We start from the raw sequence: 25034 nt of genomic DNA on the forward strand, positions 1-25034 counted from the left end.
GATTATCACAATATAGTCATGTATTTGGATACCAATATTGTTTGTTAAAGGTTATGTATTTTTTAAAAATATGTTTATATTATAATTCTGTACATTATGTCATTTGTAAATTGCTCTATTATATACAATGTTTTCCTCCCTTTTTGTGATCTCATGGCGCATTCCCCTGGTTATGATCACCTGGTTGGTTTCATGGATTTTGCCCAGGTAAACTCAACTATACAGCACCGCACATCTGGTCCTCTTCTCCAACTGGATGTGCGGCGATTGACGGGGACACGGGGACCCTCCGGGTTCCCCGCCTAGTTCCCGCCTCTGCTGCTGTGGCATTGGCCAAGCGTCGCCGCACCAGTGCGTCCGCCTGGAGCGTGCGTGGTAGCCGATGGGTTCTCCCATCCCCGCTCTGCTGCGCTTGCATTGGACGGCCGTTGCTGTGCTGACTGCGTCCTTGGCGCATGCGCAGCAGCCAGTAGTCGGACCGGAAAGCGCCGAGCCCTTTCAGGCTATTGGCGCTTCCGGTGGGGGACACTACTTAAGGACGCACAGCTGCCCCATATGGTCAGCGGACGCTGCTTCATTAACCACTTGACGACCGCCTCACGCCGATGTACGTCGGCAAAGTGGCACGGACAGGCAAAATCACATACAGGGTACGTGATTTGCCTTCCGCGGGTGGGGGGTCCGATCGGACCCCCCCCCGGTGCCCGAGGCGGTCGTCTTTTGTCCAGCGGCGATCGGTGATGAGGGGGAGACCATCCGTTCGTGGCCCCCCCCTCGCGATCGCCGCCGGCCAATGAGAATCTTCCTTTGCTGCTGTATGCTAAACAGCAGCAAAGGAAATGATGTCATCTCTCCTCGGCTCGGTAATTTCCGTTCCGGCCCGAGGAGAGAAGACATCAATGTGAGTGCACAACACACACACACACAGTAGAACATGCCAGGCACACAAAACACCCCGATCCCCCCCCCGATCGCCCCCCGATCCCCCCCCAATCACCCCCCCCCCCTGTCACAAACTGACACCAGCAGTTTTTTTTGTTTTTTTTGTTTTTTTTTTTCTGATTACTGCATAGTGTCAGTTTGTGACAGTTACAGTGTTGGGACAGTTACTGTTACCCCCCTTTAGGTCTAGGGTACCCCCCTAACCCCCCCTAATAAAGTTTTAACCCCTTGATCACCCCCTGTCACCAGTGTCACTAAGCGATCATTTTTCTGATCGCTGTATTAGTGTCGCTGGTGACGCTAGTTAGTGAGGTAAATATTTAGGTTCGCCGTCAGCGTTTTATAGCGTCAGGGACCCCCATATACTACCTAATAAATGTTTTAACCCCTTGATTGCCCCCTAGTTAACCCTTTCACCACTGATCACCGTATAACCGTTACGGTTGACGCTGGTTAGTTTGTTTATTTTTTATAGTGTCAGGGCACCCGCCGTTTATTACCGAATAAAGGTTTAGCCCCCTGATCGCCCGACGGTGATATGCGTCGCCCCAGGCAGCGTCAGATTAGCGCCAGTACCGCTAACACCCACGCACGCACCGTACACCTCCCTTAGTGGTATAGTATCTGAACGCATCAATATCTGATCCGATCAGATCTATACTAGCGTCCCCAGCAGTTTAGGGTTCCCAAAAACGCAGTGTTAGCGGGATCAGCCCAGATACCTGCTAGCACCTGCGTTTTGTGCCTCCGCCCAGCCCACCCAAGTGCAGTATCGATCGATCACTGTCACTTACAAAACACTAAACGCATAACTGCAGCGTTCGCAGAGTCAGGCCTGATCCCTGCGATCGCTAACAGTTTTTTTGGTAGCATTTTGGTGAACTGGCAAGCACCAGCCCCAGGCGTCAGGTTAGCGCCAGTACCGCTAACACCCACGCACGCAGCATACGCCTCCCTTAGTGGTATAGTATCTGAACGGATCAATATCTGATCCGATCAGATCTATACTAGCGTCCCCAGCAGTTTAGGGTTCCCAAAAACGCAGTGTTAGCGGAATCAGCCCAGATACCTGCTAGCACCTGCGTTTTGCGCCTCCGCCCGGCCCAGCCCACCCAAGTGCAGTATTGATCGATCACTGTCACTTACAAAACACTAAACGCATAACTGCAGCGTTCGCAGAGTCAGGCCTGATCCCTGCGATCGCTAACAGTTTTTTTGGTAGCATTTTGGTGAACTGGCAAGCACCAGCCCCAGGCAGCGTCAGATTAGCGCCAGTACCGCTAACACCCACGCACGCAGCATACGCCTCCCTTAGTGGTATAGTATCTGAACGGATCAATATCTGATCCGATCAGATCTATACTAGCGTCCCCAGCAGTTTAGGGTTCCCAAAAACGCAGTGTTAGCGGAATCAGCCCAGATACCTGCTAGCACCTGCGTTTTGCGCCTCCGCCCGGCCCAGCCAACCCAAGTGCAGTATCGATCGATCACTGACACTTACAAAACACTAAACGCATAACTGCAGCGTTCGCAGAGTCAGGCCTGATCCCTGCGATCGCTAACAGTTTTTTTGGTAGTATTTTGGTGAACTGGCAAGCACCAGCCCCAGGCAGCGTCAGATTAGCGCCAGTACCGCTAACACCCACGCACGCACCGTACACCTCCCTTAGTGGTATAGTATCTGATCGCATCAATATCTGATCCGATCAGATCTATACTAGCGTCACCAGCAGTTTAGGGTTCCCAAAAACGCAGTGTTAGCGGGATCAGCCCAGATACCTGCTAGCACCTGCGTTTTGCCCCTCCGCCCGGCCCGGCCCAGCCCACCCAAGTGCAGTATCGATCGATCACTGTCACTTACAAAACACTAAACGCATAACTGCAGCGTTCGCAGAGTCAGGCCTGATCCCTGCGATCGCTAACAGTTTTTTGGTAGCGTTTTGGTGAACTGGCAAGCGCCAGCGGCCTAGTACACCCCGGTCGTAGTCAAACCAGCACTGCAGTAACACGTGGTGACGTGGCGAGTCCCATAAGTGCAGTTCAAGCTGGTGAGGTGGCAAGCACAAGTAGTGTCGCGCTGCCACCAAAAAGACAAACACAGGCCCGTCGTGCCCATAGTGCCCTTCCTGCTGCATTCGCCAATCCTAATTGGGAACCCACCGCTTCTGCAGCGCCCGTACTTCCCTCATTCACATCCCCAACCAAATGCAGTCGGCTGCATGAGAGGCATTTTTATGTCCTCCCGAGTACCCCTACCCAACGAACCCCCCCAAAAAAGATGTCGTGTCTGCAGCAAGCGCGGATATAGGCGTGACGCCCACTATTATTGTCCCTCCTGTCCTGACAATCCTGGTCTTTGCATTGGTGAATGTTTTGAACGCTACCATTCACTAGTTGAGTATTAGCGTAGGGTACAGCATTGCACAGACTAGGCACACTTTCACAGGGTCTCCCAAAATGCCATCGCATTTTGAGAGACCCGAACCTGGAACCGGTTACCGTTATAAAAGTTAGTTACAAAAAAAGTGTAAAAAAAAAAAAAAAAATATGAAATAAAAAAAAATAGTTGTTGTTTTATTGTTCTCTCTCTCTCTATTCTCTCTCTATTGTTCTGCTCTTTTTTACTGTATTCTATTCTGCAATGTTTTATTGTTATTGTTATTGTTATTATGTTTTATCATGTTTGTTTTTCAGGTATGTAATTATTTATACTTTACTGTTTACTGTGCTTTATTGTTAACCATTGTTAACCATTTTTTTGTCTTCAGGTACGCCATTCACGACTTTGAGTGGTTATACCAGAATGATGCCTGCAGGTTTAGGTATCATCTTGGTATCATTCTTTTCAGCCAGCGGTCGGCTTTCATGTAAAAGCAATCCTAGCGGCTAATTAGCCTCTAGACTGCTTTTACAAGCCGTGGGAGGGAATGCCCCCCCCCCCCACCGTCTTCCGTGTTTTTCTCTGGCTCTCCTGTCTCAACAGGGAACCTGAGAATGCAGCCGGTGATTCAGCCAGCTGACCATAGAGCTGATCAGAGACCAGAGTGGCTCCAAACATCTCTATGGCCTAAGAAACCGGAAGCTACGAGTATTTCATGACTTAGATTTCGCCGGATGTAAATAGCGCCATTGGGATATTGGGGAAGCATTTTATCACACCGATCTTGGTGTGGTCAGATGCTTTGAGGGCAGAGGAGAGATCTAGGGTCTAATAGACCACAATTTTTTCAAAAAAGAGTACCTGTCACTACCTATTGCTATCATAGGGGATATTTACATTCCCCGAGATAACAATAAAAATGATTAAAAAAAAAAATATGAAAGGAACAGTTTAAAAGTAAGATTAAAAAAGCAAAAAAATAATAAAGAAAAAAAAAAAAAAAAAAAAAAACACCCCTGTCGCCCCCTGCTCTCGCGCTAAGGCGAACGCAAGCGGCGGTCTGTCGTCAAACGTAAACAGCAATTGCACCATGCATGTGAGGTATCACCGCGAAGGCCAGATCGAGTGCAGTAATTTTTCCAGTAGACCTCCTCTGTAAATCTAAAGTGGTAACCTGTAAAGGCTTTTGAAGGCTTTTAAACATGTATTTATTTTGTTGCCACTGCACGTTTGTGCGCAATTTTAAAGCATGTCATGTTTGGTATCCATGTACTCGGCCTAAGATCATCTTTTTTATTTCATCAAACATTTGGGCAAAATAGCGTGTTTTAGTGCATTAAAATTAAAAAAAGTGTGTTTTTTCCCCAAAAAATGCGTTTGAAAAATCGCTGCGCAATTACTGTGTGAAAAAAAAAAATGAAACACCCACCATTTTAATCTGTAGGGCATTTGCTTTAAAAAAATATATAATGTTTGGGGGTTCAAAGTAATTTTTTTGCAAAAAAAAAAAACTTTTTCATGTAAACAATAAGTGTCAGAAAGGGCTTTGTCTTCAAGTGGTTAGAAGAGTGGGTGATGTGTGACATAAGCTTCTAAATGTTGTGCATAAAATGCCAGGACAGTTCAAAACCCCCCCAAATGACCCCATTTTGGAAAGTAGACACCCCAAGCTATTTGCTGAGAGGCATGTCGAGTCCATGGAATATTTTATATTGCGACACAAGTTGCGGGAAAGAGACAAATTTTTTTTTTTTTTTTTTTTTTTGCACAAAGTTGTCACTAAATGATATATTGCTCAAACATGCCATGGAAATATGTGAAATTACACCCCAAAATACATTCTGTTGCTTCTCCTGAGTACGGGGATACCACATGCGTGAGACTTTTTGGGAGCCTAGCCGCGTACGGGACCCCGAAAACCAAGCACCGCCTTCAGGCTTTCTAAGGGCGTGAATTTTTGATTTCACTCTTCACTGCCTATCACAGCTTCGGAGGCCATGGAATGCCCAGGTGGCACAAACCCCCCCCAAATGACCCCATTTTGGAAAGTAGACACCCCAAGCTATTTGCTGAGAGGTATAGTGAGTATTTTGCAGACCTCACTTTTTGTCACAAAGTTTTGAAAATTGAAAAAAGAAAAAAAAAAAAGTTTTTTCTTGTCTTTCTTCATTTTCAAAAACAAATGAGAGCTGCAAAATACTCACCATGCCTTTCAGCAAATAGCTTGGGGTGTCTACTTTCCAAAATGGGGTCATTTGGGGGGGTTTTGTGCCACCTGGGCATTCCATGGCCTCCGAAACTGTGATAGGCAGTAAAGAGTGAAATCAAAAATTTTCACCCTTAGAAATCCTGAAGGCGGTGCTTGGTTTTCGGGGTCCAGTACGCGGCTAGGCTCCCAAAAAGTCCCACACATGTGGTATCCCCATACTCAGGAGAAGCAGCTAAATGTATTTTGGGGTGCAATTCCACATATGCCCATGGCCTGTGTGAGCAATATATCATTTAGTGACAACTTTATGAAAAAAAAAAAAAAAAAAAAGTGTCACTTTCCCGCAACTTGTGTCAAAATATAAAATATTCCATGGACTCAATATGCCTCTCAGCAAATAGCTTGGGGTGTCTACTTTCCAAAATGGGGTCATTTTGGGGGGTTTTGTGCCATCTTGGCATTCCATGGCCTCCGAAACTGTGATAGGCAGTGAAGAGTGAAAGCAAAAATTTACACCCTTAGAAATCCTGAAGGCGGTGATTGGTTTTCGGGGCCCTGTACGCGGCTAGGCTCCCAAAAAGTCCCACACATGTGGTATCCCCATACTCAGGAGAAGCAGCTAAATGTATTTTGGGGTGCAATTCCACATAGGCCCATGGCCTGTGTGAGCAATATATCATTTAGTGACCACTTTTTGTAAATATTTTTTTTTTTTTTTTTTTTTGTCATTTTTCAATCACTTGGGACAAAAAAAATAAATATTCAATGGGTTCAACATGCCTCTCAGCAATTTCCTTGGGGTGTCTACTTTCCAAAATGGGGTCATTTGGGGGGGTTTTGTACTGCCCTGCCATTTTAGCACCTCAAGAAATGACATAGGCAGTCATAAACTAAAAGCTGTGTAAATTCCAGAAAATGTACCCTAGTTTGTAGACGCTATAACTTTTGCGCAAACCAATAAATATACGCTTATTGACATTTTTTTTACCAAAGACATGTGGCCGAATACATTTTGGCCTAAATGTATGACTAAAATTTAGTTTATTGGATTTTTTTTATAACAAAAAGTAGAAAATATCATTTTTTTTCAAAATTTTTGGTCTTTTTCCGTTTATAGCGCAAAAAATAAAAACCGCAGAGGTGATCAAATACCATCAAAAGAAAGCTCTATTTGTGGGAAGAAAAGGACGCAAATTTCGTTTGGGTACAGCATTGCATGACCGCGCAATTAGCAGTTAAAGCGACGCAGTGCCAAATTGGAAAAAGACCTCTGGTCCTTAGGCAGCATAATGGTCCGGGGCTCAAGTGGTTAAGGGAAGCCATACCATACCCTTCAGGTTCCCCACTGAACTCTAGGTAAGCCTTTATACAGCTGAATACAGATTGCACTTTTCTATACGCTGAAACCAATACAAGCATGCTAATATGCATAGTACTACATTATACCTTCATGTTTGTTTTACATTAGAAATACTGGTCTCTACAAGCCATTGCTACTCAAAAGGCTTTCTACGGGCGCCTATCTTCACTTTGGAAACTGGGGTCATCTTGGTGCTTCCGCAACGTTCGGTATATATTACCAGCTTTTTAACGCAATCCAGCGATTGCTTGTTCTACTAATAGCAATACCATACCTGCATCCTTTCTACTTTGCCTGACCATATGGGGTAAGCTGTGTCTATATACATATATACTTTTGTATACCTACATATTTATATCTCCTTTTTGGCCAATATTGAGCTCTCTTGAACTGCCTGTACTCAGTAGTGGACTCGCTATGCCTCCTCCTAAAATATTTTATATCTGCTCTAATGAATGGAGCCTCACCAACTCCTCTAGAGCATTTGGTCACTCTTAATACTCTTTATAGGAAATTGGAAGGCACCGCTAGTCTATCTCTAATGCACAGTAGATTGCCTGTAATGACATTTTTTACATATATATATATATATATATATATATATATATATATATATATATATATATATATATATATATATATATATATGCACTATAGATACTGAATAATAGCCTCCCTAGTTACCGGGTTGTACCATCGGCCTCCGGTTGACCATTCTCAATTATGGGGTTTTTTCCATGTGATCATTATAATTGGTTGGCATTTTTTTACTTCTTATTTTTTATTTTGTATGAATCTATTCCAAAAACATTTTTTGTCTATAGTGTATATGTATTTATTGTTATATATTCTTCACATGTATTCAGCAGAACTAGCTCCAGCTCCTGAAGAAGCGTTATATAAACGCGCAACATGTTGAGCGAATAAAGAGAAAACTTACCAGGTCTGCAACTTAACCCACAACGTTTTTCTCTTACATTCATAATTGCAACCTATATTTGGGAAGTTGTTCTCCATTTTTTACTATTTGAATGTTGGAATATATATACAACTAGTTGGGTTTAAAGTGTATGCAGGGTAGGATCTATTTTATATACAGTACTTTCATTTGTACATTGTACTAGCTATAATATTCATTCCTATTTTGTAAATTAAATTTCATAAAATAAAACTATTTTTACTTTTTATAGTTTAACTACTCGTGTGCCCTCAAAGTCCAATTTCATTAGTTCTCATACTTGACAGTGATTTCTGTCAGACCAGACTGAAGTCAGGGAATCCCTCTCAGCCCTTCCTTCCACTCTATCTTCCACCCTATCTTCCACCCCAGCTGAGGTTTCCAATGTCCAACCTGGGACTTCCAGCCAGGAAGAAGTGGAGGAGCCCAGCTTGAGCCAGGTATAGCATTGTTCTACATATTTCTGGTCAATAAATAAATGATGTTTACTAGATGTTATTATTGATCACTAATTGCAGATTAAATAAAGGCGTTTACATATCAATAGACAGTAGTGGGCAAAAATAATTGGGACAAGAATGAAAAATGCTGGGCTCAGAATAATAGTCTGTTATATTTGTTAACATTCAATTTGCAACAGTCATGAGATTAAAATTGTGTGTGATTGATGAAAACAAACCTAAAACGATGTTCCTTTTTCATACACAGGAAGACCTCAGCCAGGAGGAGGCTGTGGAATGTGCCACACAGGAGGAGGCTGTGGAATGTGGCAGCCAGGAGGAGGCGGGGGTTAGTGTCAGCCAGCAGGAGGCGGGGCTAAGTGGCAGCCAGGAGAAGGTCGGGCCCAGTAGGAGCCTGACAGAATCACAGGTCCCTCCCCTCCGCCTTCCAAACAAAAGACCCAGGAAGGGGAGTCACGTGCAGGATTCAGCACTCAGGCTGATTCAGGAGGCTTCTGCATCCCTCAGAGCCACCCCCACTTGTGAAGAGGCCTTGCCTGCATGGCTGCCACCAAACTGCAGGACATTCAGGAGGGCCAACGCCTCATGTGTGAGGACATCCTTTATGAAACATTAACTAAGGGGGTGAGGGGCGAAATCACACCCAATACCCACCTGTGTGAGTTGCATCATCCTCCTCCTGTTCCTGCCACAACTCCAATACCACAGACACAGCGTGGAAGGAAGCGTGGAAGGAAGACAAGAGAGTGATGACCTGGGTGTTCAGTCTGGTCTGACAAAAGATGCAGGCTCTTGTATGACCACCCCAGCCTGGGGACATACATGTCATCTGCTGCTGTTCATGATCTCTTGGACTTCTGGACCAGATTGTACTCCCTTATATATGGATTCCTCAGGCCACCAATTTTGCAGTAAAATAATTGATGTGTGCCCTGGGGGCCAAAAAACACGAGATCAGAATTAAAAAAAAAACAAAAAAAAAATGTTTTTTCTAAAAACAGCAAAAACAAAAAAGTTTTTCAGTAAATGTGACAAATCAAAATATTATGATTGATGAAAAATAATAAAGAAGTTTGTGAGAAGTCTCTGTGAATATGAGCAGCAAAACAACTTCATTCTTCTAGCATTATAAAGAAGAAGAGAGTATGCTGCATTAAACAATTTAAAACATTGCAGCGTGACGAAAGTGCTATATCCATTCCGAACGCTAATTTTACCAGACCGAGCAGTTCTGTCTCGGAATTTATTCTGAGCATGCGTGGCACTTTGTGCGTTGGAATTGGCCACACACTGTCGGAATTGACGCGATCGGATTTTGTTGTTGGAAAATTTTATAGCCTGCTTTCAAACTTTGTGTGTCGGAAATTCCGATGGAAAAAGTCCAATGGAGCCCACACACACGGTCGGAATTTCCGACAACAAGCTCCGATCGCACATTTTCCGTTGGATAATCTGACCGTGTGTACGGGGCATCATTGTACTTTAAAAGTGTTGGTCTTACATAAAATGCACACATTTACTTGTATTTAGTTTTAAACATATTGTATGGCTCTCACAGAATTACATTTTAAAATATGTGGCGTTTATGGCTCTCTCAGCCAAAAAGGTTCCTGACCCCTGCACTAGAGGGTGCTACACACATATATTCCAATTTGCTCTGTATTATCAATCTGTCTTCTGGGGAGAATGTGTTTGCCTTGTATTTTATTATGTATGGTTGGCATTTTGCTCTAAGAGCTCTTTGATTTACTGTTTTTGTACCAGATTGTTATTGTTTTGTTTGGTTCAATAAAACCTTTTCAATTCAAACACAAATGCTGATCACCCTATGGGTGTGATTAGCCACCTTGTGAGTCAACTGAGCACAATCCACAAATGATGTAAAAACCGTCATAGTCAAAACACTGGGGAAAAGACTCCTACAAGGTCAGAGAAGGCTTAAGAACAGAGGCTGAAACCTAACTGCCAGGTAAAGTGCAATGTCTATTTACTATAGGAAGCAATGCACAGGGAGCAGGCCCAACACTCCCCTATGTTCTGATATAGGGGACAGCAATATATCATCCAGAACTCAGAACAAGACATGCTGGCAACTGACACAAAACTGATAAGCAAACAAGCCCACACACACATACACAAGTTTCACTGGATCCCCTAAGGGTACTTATAACCAGGCCACCAGACTGAGAGCTGAGGTGGTCAGGCTGACAAGGACCACAGTCCTAAAGACTGCAGAGGAGAATTTGCAGTGCCGTTTTTTTATTTCCAGGGCACAGGCAGGCAGAGCAGCAACTGCAAAAAGTGCACCAATTGAAGGGGCTTCTCCAGCATCTGAAAGTTTCAGGGAGAGAGAGCACCTGCTTTCCGCCCCTACTTGTGACACACCTGGTTAGGTTAACCATCCTCATGCCATGCAAGCACAGAAACCTGCAAAGAGCATATTAATGGTGACCACAAGGTCTCTAACAAAGCCAACCTCACACTGCACAAGTTAGGTGGGATTCTAAGGGAGAGTAAAAGCACTTTTACTTACCCAGATCTCCATTATCCTGGAAGATGGTGCTCTCCAATACTCTGTCGGTGAACGGCCCCTCCCTTAGTGCCATCATATCCTACGTTGGGCTATGGACCTTGCATCAGTGTTGATAATATCAGGTCATTAGACGGGGAATATGGGGGAGAAACCGCTGTGGGGAATGGTCTTGCAACATGGAAGAGTTTAGGATCCAAAAGTTAACCTTCTTTTCCATGCCCCATAGACCTTAATGAGCAGGTACATATTGCAGTGAAGGCACAACCCCACTGCAAAGGAGAATTTTCAGATTTCCTGGAGTTTAGCTTTAAGGTTTTAACTCCACTTCTGTTTGAAAAGCAAAAACAATCCACAAAAGAGCTGTTTGTGTCACCTAGGCCATGCCAGACTAATTCCTTAATAGGAGGGTCAACCTTCATTAAAACCACCTGAGTAATTTTCAGTGTTCAAATAAAAAAGTTGCAGTGTCTGCATACCATTAGCAGTGGCTATAAGGAACAAATTAAAATGGAAATTCCTAAAGAATGCATAGAAAAGCTTAAAATATAAAGTGTAACTCACAGCAGACAAAATAATAAGACAAGACAGAATGCCCCCAAGGTGCCATATTGCTCAGAAATAAGGAAAACAAAACCCTGTGTTGCAGTTTACCGTATCTCACAAAAGTGAGTACACCCCTCACATTTTTGTAAATATTTTATTATATCTTTTTGTGTGACAACACTGAAGAAATTACACTTTGCTACAATGTAAAGTAGTGGGTGTACAGCTTGTGTAAATTTGCTGTCCCCTCAAAATAATTTGACACACAGTCATTATTGTCTAAACCACTGGCAACAAAAGTGAGTACACCCCTAAGTAAAAATGTCCAAATTGGGCCCAATTAGCCATTTTCTCTCCCCGATGTCATGTGACTCGTTAGTATTACAAGGTCTCAGGTGTGAATGGGGAGCAGGTGTGTTAAATTTGGTGTTGTCGCTCTCACTCTCTCATACTGGTCACTGGAAGTTCAACATGGCACCTCATGGCAAAGAACTGAGGATCTGAAAAAAAATAATTGTTGTTCTACATAAAGATGGCCTAGGCTATAAGAAGATTGGCAAGACCCTGAAACTGAGCTCCAGCACGGTGGCCAAGACCAAAAATCAGTTTAACAAGACAGGTTCCGCTCAAAACAGGCCTCACCATGGTCGACCAAAGAAGTTGAGTGCACAAGCTCAGCGTCATATCCAGAGGTTGTTTTTGGGAAATAGACGTATGAGTGCTGCCAGCATTGCTGCAGAGGTTGAAGGGGTGGGGGGTGGGGGTGGAGGTCAGCCTGTCAGTGCTCAGACCATACACCACATGCTGCATCAAATTTGTCTGTATGGCTGTCATCCCAGAAGGAAGCCTCTTCTAAAGATGATGCACAAGAAAGCCCACAAACAGTTTGTTGAAGACAAGCAGACTAAGAACATGGCTTACTGGAACCATGCCCTGTGGTCTGATGAGACCAAGATAAACTTATTTGGTTCAGCATGTGTGGTGGCAACCAGGTGAGCAGTACAAAGACAAGTGTGTCTTGCCTACAGTCAAGCTTGGTTGTGAGAGTGTCATGGTCTGGGGCTGCATGAGTGCTGCCGGCACTGGGGAGCTACAGTTCAATGAGGGAACCATGAATGCCAACATGTACTGTGACATACTGAAGCAGAGCATGATCCCCTCCCTTCAGAGACTGGGCCGCAGGGCAGTATTCCAACATGATAATGACCCCAAACACACCTCCAAGACGACCAGTGCCTTGCTAAAGAAGCTGAGGGTAAAGGTGATGGACTGGCCAAGCATGTCTCCAGACCTAAACCCTATTGAGCATCTGTGGGGCATCCTCAAAACGGAAGGTGGGGGAGCGCAAGGTCTCGAACATCCACCAGCTCCGTGATGTCGTCATGGAGGAGTGGAAGAGGACTCCAGTGGCAACCTGTGAAGTTCTGGTGAACTTCATTCCCAAGAGGGTTAAGGCAGTGCTGAAAAATAATGGTGGCCCCACAAAATATTGACACTTTGGGCCCAATTTGGACATTTTCACTTAGGGGTGTACTCACTTTTGTTGCCAGTGGTTTAGACATTAATGGCTGTGTGTTGAGTTATTTTGAGGGGACAGCAAATTTACACTGTTATACAAGCTGTACACTCACTACTGTACATTGTAGCAAAGTGTAATTTCTTCAGTGTTGTCACAAGAAAAGATAAAATAAAATATTTACAAAAATGTGAGGGGTGTACTCACTTTTGTGATATACTGTATTTGCTATATCTTTTTAAAAACAAAACTCAAGTTTACCTTAAAAATAGAGAGAACCACCCCCTCCCCCAACTGACACAGTCTACAATGCTAGTCTTACCCACATTTACCCATATAGCAAGGATAACTGTTGAATTGTAAGTCTGTTAACTTGCTGCACATTTTTACTGGTGAGTTGTACACTTGCAGAGCACTTAAAGCACAAGTTCTAGTTGACACTTTTCCAATTTGTAGCAAATTTGCATGGCAATACTCTAACAAGACCAGAGTTGCAGTGGTGTAATTCTACAACAAGAGCTCTGCAAGTCTACAGCCTGAAAATTTAGCCACAGTGACCCCTGTGGTGGGATGACTATTGGACAACATAACTGAATTGGAACGCAGCAGACTTGCAGAATGTTTGCAAAGAAAGTTGATCTGGAGTCAGGTAATGCAGACTTGCTGCAATTGTGCAACAAAACTTGTGATGCATGTGAAGTCTAGCATTAGCTTAGCAAGTAATTTTCAAACTTGCAGCACAATTACTTACTATCTGGGTAGTGACTTTTCTAGAAACTGGATCAGTCTTGCTGAAAATGCCACAGCTCTAGCCCTGGAAAATGCATCTGCAGTGACATTCCAGTCCTAGCAGTCAGACACAGGTAGCAAAGTGCAGTACAAAGTACTTTCAGGGGTGGCATGCAGTAACAAACGCCATAGGACTGTCATGGAGAATATCCTCCATGCAATCTGAAGGAATTCCAGCACTGGAGAGACTAACCAGGACTAAAATGGTAAATCTATCAGCAGATGTTGATTAAAGAAAACCTTGCAAAGTCTTGAACAGCAATGCTGAAAAAGACATTTTTATGGGAACAGTGCACTACACTAAACTGAAGCATGGCTAATATGGGCAAGGTTATATGGGCCCTAGGGGCTGGTCTATGGTTGTTATTTGGCCTAGTGTCCATTCTTTTCTTTTTTTTTTAAGTTAAACTTTATTGTGTACCTCAGCAAGACAAGAAATCTTACAAGAAAGAAATAATGGCACAAAACTCAGAGTGCAGCCATTAGCACCGTACAAAGCATAATAAATCACAGTGTTCTGCAAGTACAGAAACTATAAATGAGAAAAAAGCTTATCTGGCATGTAATACAAGAGTAGCAACTAGGCCAAAAATATCTACCTATTGGTGGAAAAACTCCTTTATTGTAAATGCCTACCGTAGCAGTATGCCGTGTAGACATAAGATTTTGATACCTCTTAGGGTTTTGCTTACATACTTAGTATTTTCAAAGGTAGAACTTAAATGTATAAAAAGAAAAAACTCAACAAAGAACACAGTAGCATTACAATAGCGCTCTGAATTACTAGCAGTTTTTTTGTCAACTGACACATATCAAGTAGCGTGTCCTACAATATATGCGGAAACCTAGTGTCCATTCTTCCTGAAGGTAGCATTATATAACCCACATTTATAGATAATATACTGTTCCTGGGTCAGTTAATTATTATCTGCGTTTCTGACTTTTCTTTATCTTCCTTGATCTGCCTGCTTGTTCTAGGTCGATAACTCAAAGTAAGAAAAGAAGGGTGAATTACTAAAGTTACATCTAGAGCTTAAAGCTGAAGTTGGATCAACTATTTAAAAAATGCCATTAGGGTATGTCCACCTTCCCCGTACATTAAGGATCTAATGTTCATTTAGTATAATAATGGGCATGTAATAAAGAATGACTTACTTTGTGACTCTGTCCTGCAGGCCTACTTCCGATCAGTAATTGGAGGAATGACCCAATTCATTCCTCCTTTCTTCTTGCTGTGTGGCGGCCCCTCATCGATGTCATCACATACAATGCAGGAACAGCATTAAGCAGAAGGTAACCCTCACATCCTATACAGCCCAGGAAGCTGCCATCTTAGCATCTGTTTGATCTGCAATTGCCATGATGTTGCACATGTGATTAGTTATGACACCAGCCATTTGCTAGCTTGACAGTTCAGTTAAAAGAACAAGCAACTGTGACAATTATCATTTATGGCATATCTTGAATGTAACAGTTAATTTGTAAAGTTAAGGCTAGCGATGTATTATATAATTTTTTTGTGTCTAATTTTCCCTTAGATTTACCAAAACCATATAATATAAGGTCAAACCTAAACATTTTTAATTTGTATGCAATCAGGCACACCCTTGTACTACATAGTTGAAGGTAAATCTAAAGGAAATTGAATAAGAAAATTGTATATTGTATGGCCAGCTTTAGTTTTGTTTTAACTGCAGGTCTTGCATTGTATGCAATGATGTTGAGGCCCCGCCAACATTTCTGGGCTGAAGCTGGAGCGAAACATGAGGAACATGAGGAATAAAGTATAACTAAAGGCAAAACTGCGCCCCCATTAGGGAGATTTTCCCTCTCTATTTGTCCTGTTTACCATTATGATCAAAAGTGAAAATAAAATAAAATCTCAAATTTAGGGTTATCCCAGAACAGTAATAGATGGGATCTCTTCCAATGGTGACACTAGTTCTGGTGACTTGGGGGCCCCAATGGATTCCCATTGGGGAATGGGAACTGAAGGTACATCTCCCCAAACGGGAATCAGATGGCACAAAAAAAAAAAAAAAAAAAAAAACCTGACAGGGTTCCTGCCTCTCAGAAGTTCCCAATGACACCATTGATCTTTTTAGTTATCTGTAAGGGGGTAAGTCTTCCCAATGTTCACAAATGTAAGGAGAATTCTTTCCACTGACCAGTTGTAGGTATAGTAATTTTTAGTTCCCTGAGACCGGAAAGTTTTTTCAAGGGTTCCTTTGTGTTGAAAAGGTTGAGAAAGGCCAATATCTTGCAAGGAAGGGTGCTGTCAGTGGTAGACTAGATAAAGCAGAACCCCTGCTAAGATAGAGTGATGTTTTTAAACAGCTAAGATTAAATAAATAGGGGTGGTATGACAGTATACTAGGTAATCCAACCTTTAGGTCAACAGATGAATTTACTGGATTTGAACCCAACAAAAAGGTTTATGTTTTTAATGCCAGGGATCTAAAGTGCAATTGAAAATTCAGGAGAACTTTATTACAGTAAGAGATGAAAATGTGTGTAAATAAAATTAGCACACCATTTTTGACCAAATTATAAGGACACATAGCACTGGATAAGGAGCATAGGACATCACGCAGTACAAGTCCCTGAGATTTCTAATCAGAGTTCATTGTGAATGCAACACAGTTGCTCATAGTTTATATTCTTAGTGGACTTTTGTATGATATCCATGGTAAATGTTCCCATGAAAGTATTTAATGATATTAAATGTGAGTAGAACCCCCCGGGGCATAGCTAATCTCCTCCGGGTCTAATAGGAAAATATGAACCAGTCCCATAACATCTCATTAATTACATCTGCCTTATATATTTTGAAATAGTTTGTGAGTAATTTGCGTATAAGTACATTGCATGAAAACCTCTTCTAGCTAGTTAAAATATTGTGATAATTCCATAAGGGTGAGACAAGTATTTTTAAGCCAAGTTAATGCATTGTCTATGAACCCAGCTGCAACTGTTGCCTACTGTATGTAAAGCTGGCCAAACATGTTACGGTCTGGTTTTACAATCTCCATATAGTCTTGATCTTACATAATTAGTTGCATTAGGTAGACACTAAAGAAAATAATGTTTCAGAGTTGAGTGCCTTTAAATAATTGATGCCTTATAATTACAGGTGAAGCACATCTTAAAAATGTAGAAGCCGATGCTTACTCGTATATTGGATGCATTGTAAAAAATTATTATTAGAGCAAAATGAAAAAAAAATGAAATCTGAAGACACATCAATGCCTTCATCTGTTGGCAATCATAGTTTCATCAGATCTTCATCCCAAGACAATAGGTTCAATTTTAAGATATCCAGCCTGTTTTCAGATATCCAACCTGAATGAATGATTGAGAAATCACTTTTTAGTAGAGTAGAGAAGAAAGAACTTCTGACATTTTTTTTTTCTTTAGTTTAAAAAAGGCATGGGAAAATGGCAATATCTGATACACATCATAGCAATTCAGGCACAGCTAAATAAAAGTTCCAGTATGTATAAAAAGTCTTCAGCACATCCCAATGTTACAGGTAGGTAAGAACATAAACACATACATCAGAGTACCCATAAACAACCAGGTTATATGGGACCCAGTCCCATAAGTACATAACTAAAGAACTTCCTGCACCCATGTTCCCCAAAATTCAGAAACCATTAAGAGATCATTCTAAAGCTAGCCATAGATATTAGGTAGTGTTTGGAAATGCAGGCCTAATCCAAATGCCCTTGGACATCTGTATCTGTTAGTGCAATCCTAAACATGAATGTTTGCACTGGGCAAGCATTTATGTTTTTTATTTTTTTTTGTTTTGTTTTGGGGGAAAATAGTATTTATTCAATTTTTGTTTACATTAAAAAAACAATTAGTCAAATAAAAAATTGACAAACAAATTTAAACAGTTGCACGACAAGCAAAGTTGGAATACTCAGCTATCGATAAACTTCACATGATAAACTATCACATTTATTAGACCATACATATTTGTTTAATACTCTGTATACTCGATGTCTCCATGGACGTCATTAACACTGGGTTACAACTATCCACAAAAAAACAGAAGAAATTTCATGTGCAATTCCTACTACACAACAAACGTAGCTGCACAGCATAGAAGAGAACTAATAAACATTGCGAGTTTTTGAATAATGTGTGTCTGCTCCCAGGGTAGTGATAATATGGCAGCCCATAGTAAGTAAATAAAGGGTGTCGCTCAGGCTGTGTTAAAATAACCTCTGGGGAATTAGTGAGATCAGAGCCAGTCCTGGTACTGACAACCAGGAATCCCGAAGTTTAAATTTAGGGAGACTTTGTTTATTTTGAAAGATGAGCTTATCTATAGAAAGTGTATTATTAACTTGTTGTATCCAGTCCGATTGAGTAGATGGATGCAGAGATAACTGTTTTAAAGCTGGTGTGCAAGGAAAAGAGGTCTGCTAATTGGAGCTAAGGCATCTGGTAACAAAACCCCTTCATTCAACATCCCTAGAAGACATTTGATAGGATCTAGAGCGATATTTGTTTGAAAGATACTATTTGGGCAGCACAATGGCTAAGTGGTAAGAACCCCTGCCTAGAAGCACTAGGGTCATGCATTCAAATCCCAGCCACAGCACTACCTGCTTGGAGTTTACACGTTCTCCTTGTGACTGCATGGGTTTCCGCTGGGTCCTCCAGTTTCCTCTCACACTCCAAAGACATAATGGAAGGTTAATTAGCTCCTATCTAAATTGGCCCTAGTATATGTATGTATGAATGTGAGTTAGGGAGCTTTAATTGTAATCTCCTTGAGGGCAGGAACTGATGTGACTGTAGAATACTGTATAAATGTAAAGCGTTGCGTAAATTGACGGTGCTTTATAAGTGCCTGAAATAAATAAAAACTATTTATAATAGCAATAACCGATTGCCAGTAGCGAAATAATTTGCAAGGCGGTATCATCTGGGCTACTTGGATATCTGCCGCCATCCCCAGCACAGGTACAGCATATGAACCCCCATTTCCCTAGTTTATGGCCAGCTTTACTTGGTTTGAACTTCCATAGGCCATATATTGCCTAGATTACTGTTGTCCTGTTTTTCTATTGACGTTTTGGTCCCTAAATATGAATATATCAGACTACTAGCTGACCTACAGAAGTAGAGATATACAGTGGGGACGGAAAGTATTCAGACCCCATTAAATTTGTCACTCTGTGTTATATTGCAGCCATTTGCTAAAATCATTTAAGTTCATTTTTTTCCTCATTAATGTACACACAGAACCCCATATTGACAGAAAAACACAAAATTGTTGACATTTTTGCAGATTTATTTAAAAAGAAAAATTGAAATATCGCATGGTCCTAAGTATTCATACCCTTTGCTCAGTATTTAGTAGAAGCACCCTTTTGATCTAATACAGCCATGAGTCTTTTTGGGAAAGATGCAACACGTTTTTCACACCTGGATTTGGGGATCCTCTGCCATTCCTCATTGCAGATCCTCTCCAGTTCTGTCAGGTTGGGTGGTAAACGTTGGTGGACAGCCATTTTTAGGTCTCTCCAGAGATGCTCAATTGGGTTTAAGTCAGGGCTCTGGCTGGGCCATTCAAGAACAGTCACGGAGTTGTGAAGCCACTCCTTTGTTATTTTAGCTGTGTGCTCAGGATCATTGTCTTGTTGGAAGGTAAACCTTCGGCCCAGTCTGAGGTCCTGAGCACTCTGGAGAAGGTTTTCGTCCAGCATATCCCTGTACTTGGCCGCATTCATCTTTCCCTCGATTGCAACCAGTCGTCCTGTCCCTGCAGCTGAAAAACACCCCCACAGCATGATGCTGCCACCACCATGCTTCACTGTTGGGACTGTATTGGACAGGTGATGAGCAGTGCCTGGTTTTCTCCACACATACCGCTTAGAATTAAGGCCAAAAAGTTCTATCTTGGTCTCATCAGACCAGAGAATCTTATTTCTCACCATCTTGGAATCCTTCAGGTGTTTTTATCAAACTCCATGTGGGCTTTCATGTGTCTTGCACTGAGGAGAGGCTTCCGTCGGGCTACTGTGCCTACAGCCCCGACTGGTGGAGGGGTGCAGTGATGGTTGACCCTCTACAACTTTCTCCCATCTTCCGACTGCATCTCTGGAGCTCAGTCACAGTGATCTTTGGGTTCTTCTTTACCTCTCTCACCAAGGTTCTTCTCCCCCGATAGCTCAGTTTGGCCGGACCGCCAGCTCTAGGAAGGGTTCTGGTCATCCCAAACGTCTTCCATTTAAAGATTAGGCCACTGTGCTCTTAGGAAGCTTAAGTGCAGCAGAATTTTTTTTGTAACCTTGGCCAGATCTGTGCCTTGCCACAATTCTGTCTCTGAGCTCTTCAGGCAGTTCCTTTGACCTCATGATTCTCATTTATTCTGATATGCACTGTGAGCTGTAAGGTCCTATATAGACAGGTGTGTGGCTTTCCTAATCAAGTCCAATCAGTATAATCAAACACAGCTGGACTCAAATGAAGGTGTAGAACCATCTCAAGGATGATCATAAGAAATGGACAGCACCTGAGTTAAATATATGAGTGTCACAGCAAAGGGTCTGAATACTTAGGACCATGTGATATTTCAGTTTTTCTTTTTTAATAAATCTGCAAAAATGTCAACAATTCTGTGTTTTTCTGTCAATATGGGGTGTTGTGTGTACATTAATGAGGAAAAAAATGAACTTAAATGATTTTAGCAAATGGCTGCAATATAACAAAGAGTGAAAAATTTAAGGGGGTCTGAATACTTTCCGTCCCCACTGTATGTTATCAATTATCCTCTGATGTTCTGTTCCCCTTTTTGCATGTATGCTGGGGCGCCTAATTGTTGGATGGTGGAATGACTTACCGTGTTTGATCTTTTTTGTGGTCCAGTTCTCTTTGATACCCCAGTGCCTGCCCAGGGGGCTATTGTGCTGTTGCTGTTTGTTACTAAGATAAGTGCTGTGGTAGTCTCACAAGCCCTGAAGAAGCTATCTGGTCAAACGCATCGGCACATGAAGGCAAATACATAGCACAAAGAAAAGAAAAAAATTTTACGCTAGGTGCATGTGATATGAAACTCAATAAATGTAATGAAATAAAAGCTACCGTGATGGAAGTCCTGCCGCTAAACACTATAACCCCGACATAAGGGCAAAAAACAGTAAATACATATAGAAGAGTGCAGCGCTGGACAAAAGTGAATAAATTATAAACACAATCAATAAAAACAGTGAAAATGAAATAAAGTGAAAAAACCACACTACATACAATGGAATAAGTTAAGATACTCAAACTAAAATTAATTAAGTGAAAAATAATTCAAAAATAATAAAAAAGTGCAAAGGAAATCAAAGCTTGCTTGCATATACAGAGAGCTTGTTCAGAAAGACCCTGTGTGGTATTCCGGATGAAAAGTGCTTCCCATCACCAGGTATAAGGAAATGGAGGCTTACCAGAAAGCCTGCGACCTCCCTTACTCAGGGGGGTCAGTACAGGCTTAGTAGATCTCATAAGAGGTCACAAAGAGGTATGTGCTGATGGTCATCTACCCTCCTTCCTCGTTCCCAAGGATGTCTTCAATGATGGCTGTTAGCTTCCCAAATGGTCAAAAGCTCAGGTACTCCAGCAGGTAGACCGGATAGGAAAAAAAGGAGGGGATTCTCATAGTGCAACTTGCCAAAAAGATTTATGTAAATGTTCCAAGTGACTGCCATGTATAGGCACAAATACAGAGTAAAAAACCAAGTAAAAACAGCAAAAGACTGTTTTTACTTGTTTTTTTACTCTGTATTTGTGCCTATACATGGCAGTCACTTGGAACATTTAAATAAATCTTTTTGGCAAGTTGCACTATGAGAATCCCCTCCTTTTTTTCCTATCCGGTCTACCTGCTGGAGTACCTGAGCTTTTGACCATTTGGGAAGCTAACAGCCATCATTGAAGACATCCTTGGGAACGAGGAAGGAGGGTAGATGACCATCAGCACATACCTCTTTGTGACCTCTTATGAGATCTACTAAGCCTGTACTGACCCCCCTGAGTAAGGGCGGTCGCAGGCTTTCTGGTAAGCCTCCATTTCCTTATACCTGGTGATGGGAAGCACTTTTCATCCGGAATACCACACAGGGTCTTTCTGAACAAGCTCTCTGTATATGCAAGCAAGCTTTGATTTCCTTTGGACTTTTTTATTATTTTTGAATTATTTTTCACTTAATTAATTTTAGTTTGAGTATCTTAACTTATTCCATTGTATGTAGTGTGGTTTTTTTCACTTTATTTCATTTTCACTGTTTTTATTGATTGTGTTTATAATTTATTCACTTTTGTCCAGCGCTGCACTCTTCTATATGTAAATACATAGCACAGTAAAACCATCTTACTGGCTAATGGGTTTTACTAATTTTTTTGTATGGATTGTTTTAAGAACTTTGTTACATAATAAAAAACTTTGTGATTATTTTTTATATAGTTTTTTTTTGTTCCTTGTCTGGCCTGTACAGTCCGAATCTTTTTTTCTTTGTTTTTTTAAATAATTTGAGACGTCGCCATATCATGTGTATGAAGTCAGCTGAAGAGCCTGACACCTCGAACAATTTACCGTATCCTGTCGCCCCCCCACAGTAACATCTAATTAGAAGTGTAGTAGGACCTATGTATTATAAATACTTGCATCATGCAATCATGTTTAGGCCAGTAAGTCATACTGCAGACTGGCAAAAGAAGTCAATAGTGGTTCTGCAAATTTATCTCAACTTGCCTGACCACTATCCTTCTGGCTGTATTAGCACCTTTTAGACATCCTAACAGGTATTCTATTAGAAGTCAGTCATTGACTTTAGGTCCAGTTTAATATAACTGTTTACTTTACATTGTGTATCCTGTGCCCCTGGTATTAGGGTAGTCACTTAGCATTAAGGATGAGCCGAACACCCCCTGGTGCGGTTCGCACCAGAACTTGCGAACAGGCAAAACATTTGGACGAACACCATTAAAGTCTATGGGACACAAACATGAAAAATCAAAAGTGCTCATTTTAAAGGCTTATATGCAAGTTATTGTCATAAAAAGTGTTGGGGGACCCGGGTCCTGCCCCAGGGGACATGTATCAATGCAAGAAAAGTTTTAAAAACGGAAGTTTTTTCGGTAGCAGTGATTTTAATAATGCTTAAAGTGAAACAATAAAAAAGAGACTCTTTACCTAGATCGGTGTTGCGGGGGGTCAGACTGACCCCCCGCAACAACGATCGCCGCGATGCGTGCCCCCGGGGGCGCACAGAGGCTCAATATCCTGCGGACGTCATATGACGCCCAGTCAGGATATTGAAACCACTTTGCCGCCGTCATTCTGCTATATGGCGCACGGCAAGTGGTTAAATATCGTGCCTAGGGGGTGTCTATAGTATGCCTGTAAAGTGGCACAGTTTTCCTGTGTTTAGAACAGTACCACAGCAAAATGAAATTTCTAAAGGAAAAAAAGTCATTTAAATTTGATCGCGACTGTAATGAATTGTCGGGTCTCTGCAATGTAGATAAAACTCATTGAACAAAAACAACATGGGTCCCCCCCCCCACCAGTCCATTACCAGGCCCTTTGGGTCTGGTATGAATATTAAGGGGAACCCCGAACCAAAAATGTAAAAAAAATTGCGTGGGTGTCCCCCCAAAATCCATTCCAGACTTCAGGTCTGGTATGGATTTCAAGGGGAACCCTGCGCCATAATTAAAAGAAAAATGGCGTAGGGCCCCCCCCCAAATCCATACCAAACCCTTATTCAAGCACGCAACCTGGCAGGCCGCAGGCCCCACCCTTCTGAACTGTACCAGGCCACATGCCCTCAACATGGGGAGGGTACTTTGGAGTAGCCCCCCAAAACACCTTATCCCCATGTTGATGGGGACATGGGCCTCATCCCCACAAATCTTGCCCGGTGGTTGTGAGGGTCTGCGGGCGGGGGGCTTATCGGAATCTGGAAACCCCCTTTAACAAAGGGACCCCCAGATCCCGGCCTCCCCCCTATGTGAAATGGTAACGGGTACAATGTCCCACGATGTAGATCCATCTCATGTCGCCCGACGAGCCGGAAAAAGAAAATAAAAAAAGCCGCAACAGCTCCGCCTCCATGGGAGGATCCCGCCGAGTGACTCTTCTTGATGACAGCTGTTATATAGATGAGGGCCAGGCCACTCGGTGACATAAACGGGTGACCCCGCTCCCCTGATGCCACATGACGTCAGAAAAATGCCAGGTAGCCTGTTTATTTCACCGAGTGGCCCCGCCCTCAGCTATTAAACAGCTGTCACCGAGAAGAAGCATCACTCGGCAGGAGCCTCCCATGGAGGCGGAGCTGTTGCGGCTTTTTTTATTATCTTTTTCCGGCTCATCAGGTGACGTGAGATGGATCTACATCGTGGGACATTGTACCCGTTACCATTTCACATAGGGGGGAGGCCGGGATCTGGGGGTCCCCTTGTTAAAGGGGGTTTCCAGATTCCGATATGCCCCCCGCCCGCAGACCCTCACAACCACTGGGCAAGGGTTGTGGGGATGAGGCCCTTGTCCCCATCAACATGGGGACAAGGTGTTTTGGGGGGCTACTGCTTTTTATTTTGCTTTTATCGGCTCGTCGGGTGACATGAGATGGATCTACATTGTGGGACATTTTTATTTTTTTTATTTTTTAATAAAGGATTTGTCCCAAAGAGTTTCTTCTGTCTTTTCTACTAATTTTGACACTTTTTTTGTGAAATGGTAGGGGTACAATATACCCGTTATAAATTCACATCTGGATCTGGGGGTCCCCTTGTTAAAGGAGGCTTCCAGATTCCAATAAACACCACGCCCAGCGGGCAAGGGTTGTGGGAATGAGGCTCTTGCCCGCATCAACATAGGGACAAGGTGCTTTGGAGGGCTACTCCAAAGCACCCTCCCTATGTTGAGGGCATGTGGCCTGGTACGGTTCAGGAGGGGGGGAGGGCGCTCTCTCATAGTTACATATAGTTACGTACAGTATCTCACAAAAGTGAGTACACCCCTCACATTTTTGTAAATATTTTATTATATCTTTTCACGTGACAACACTGAAGAAATGACACTTTGCTACAATGTAAAGTAGTGAGTGTACAGCTTGTATAACAGTGTAAATTTGCAGTCCCCTCAAAATAACTCAACACATAGCTATTAATGTCTAAACCGCTGGCAACAAAAGTGAGTACACCCCTATGTGCCTTAACCCTCTTGGGCATGAAGTTCACCAGAGCTTCACAGATTGCCACTGGAGTCCTCTTCCACCTTGCACTCCTCCACCTTCCATTTGAGGATGCCCCACCGATGCTCATTAGGGTTTA

This window comes from Aquarana catesbeiana, linkage group LG05 (genome assembly GCF_042186555.1).
Source record: "Aquarana catesbeiana isolate 2022-GZ linkage group LG05, ASM4218655v1, whole genome shotgun sequence".
NCBI lineage: Eukaryota > Metazoa > Chordata > Amphibia > Anura > Ranidae > Aquarana > Aquarana catesbeiana.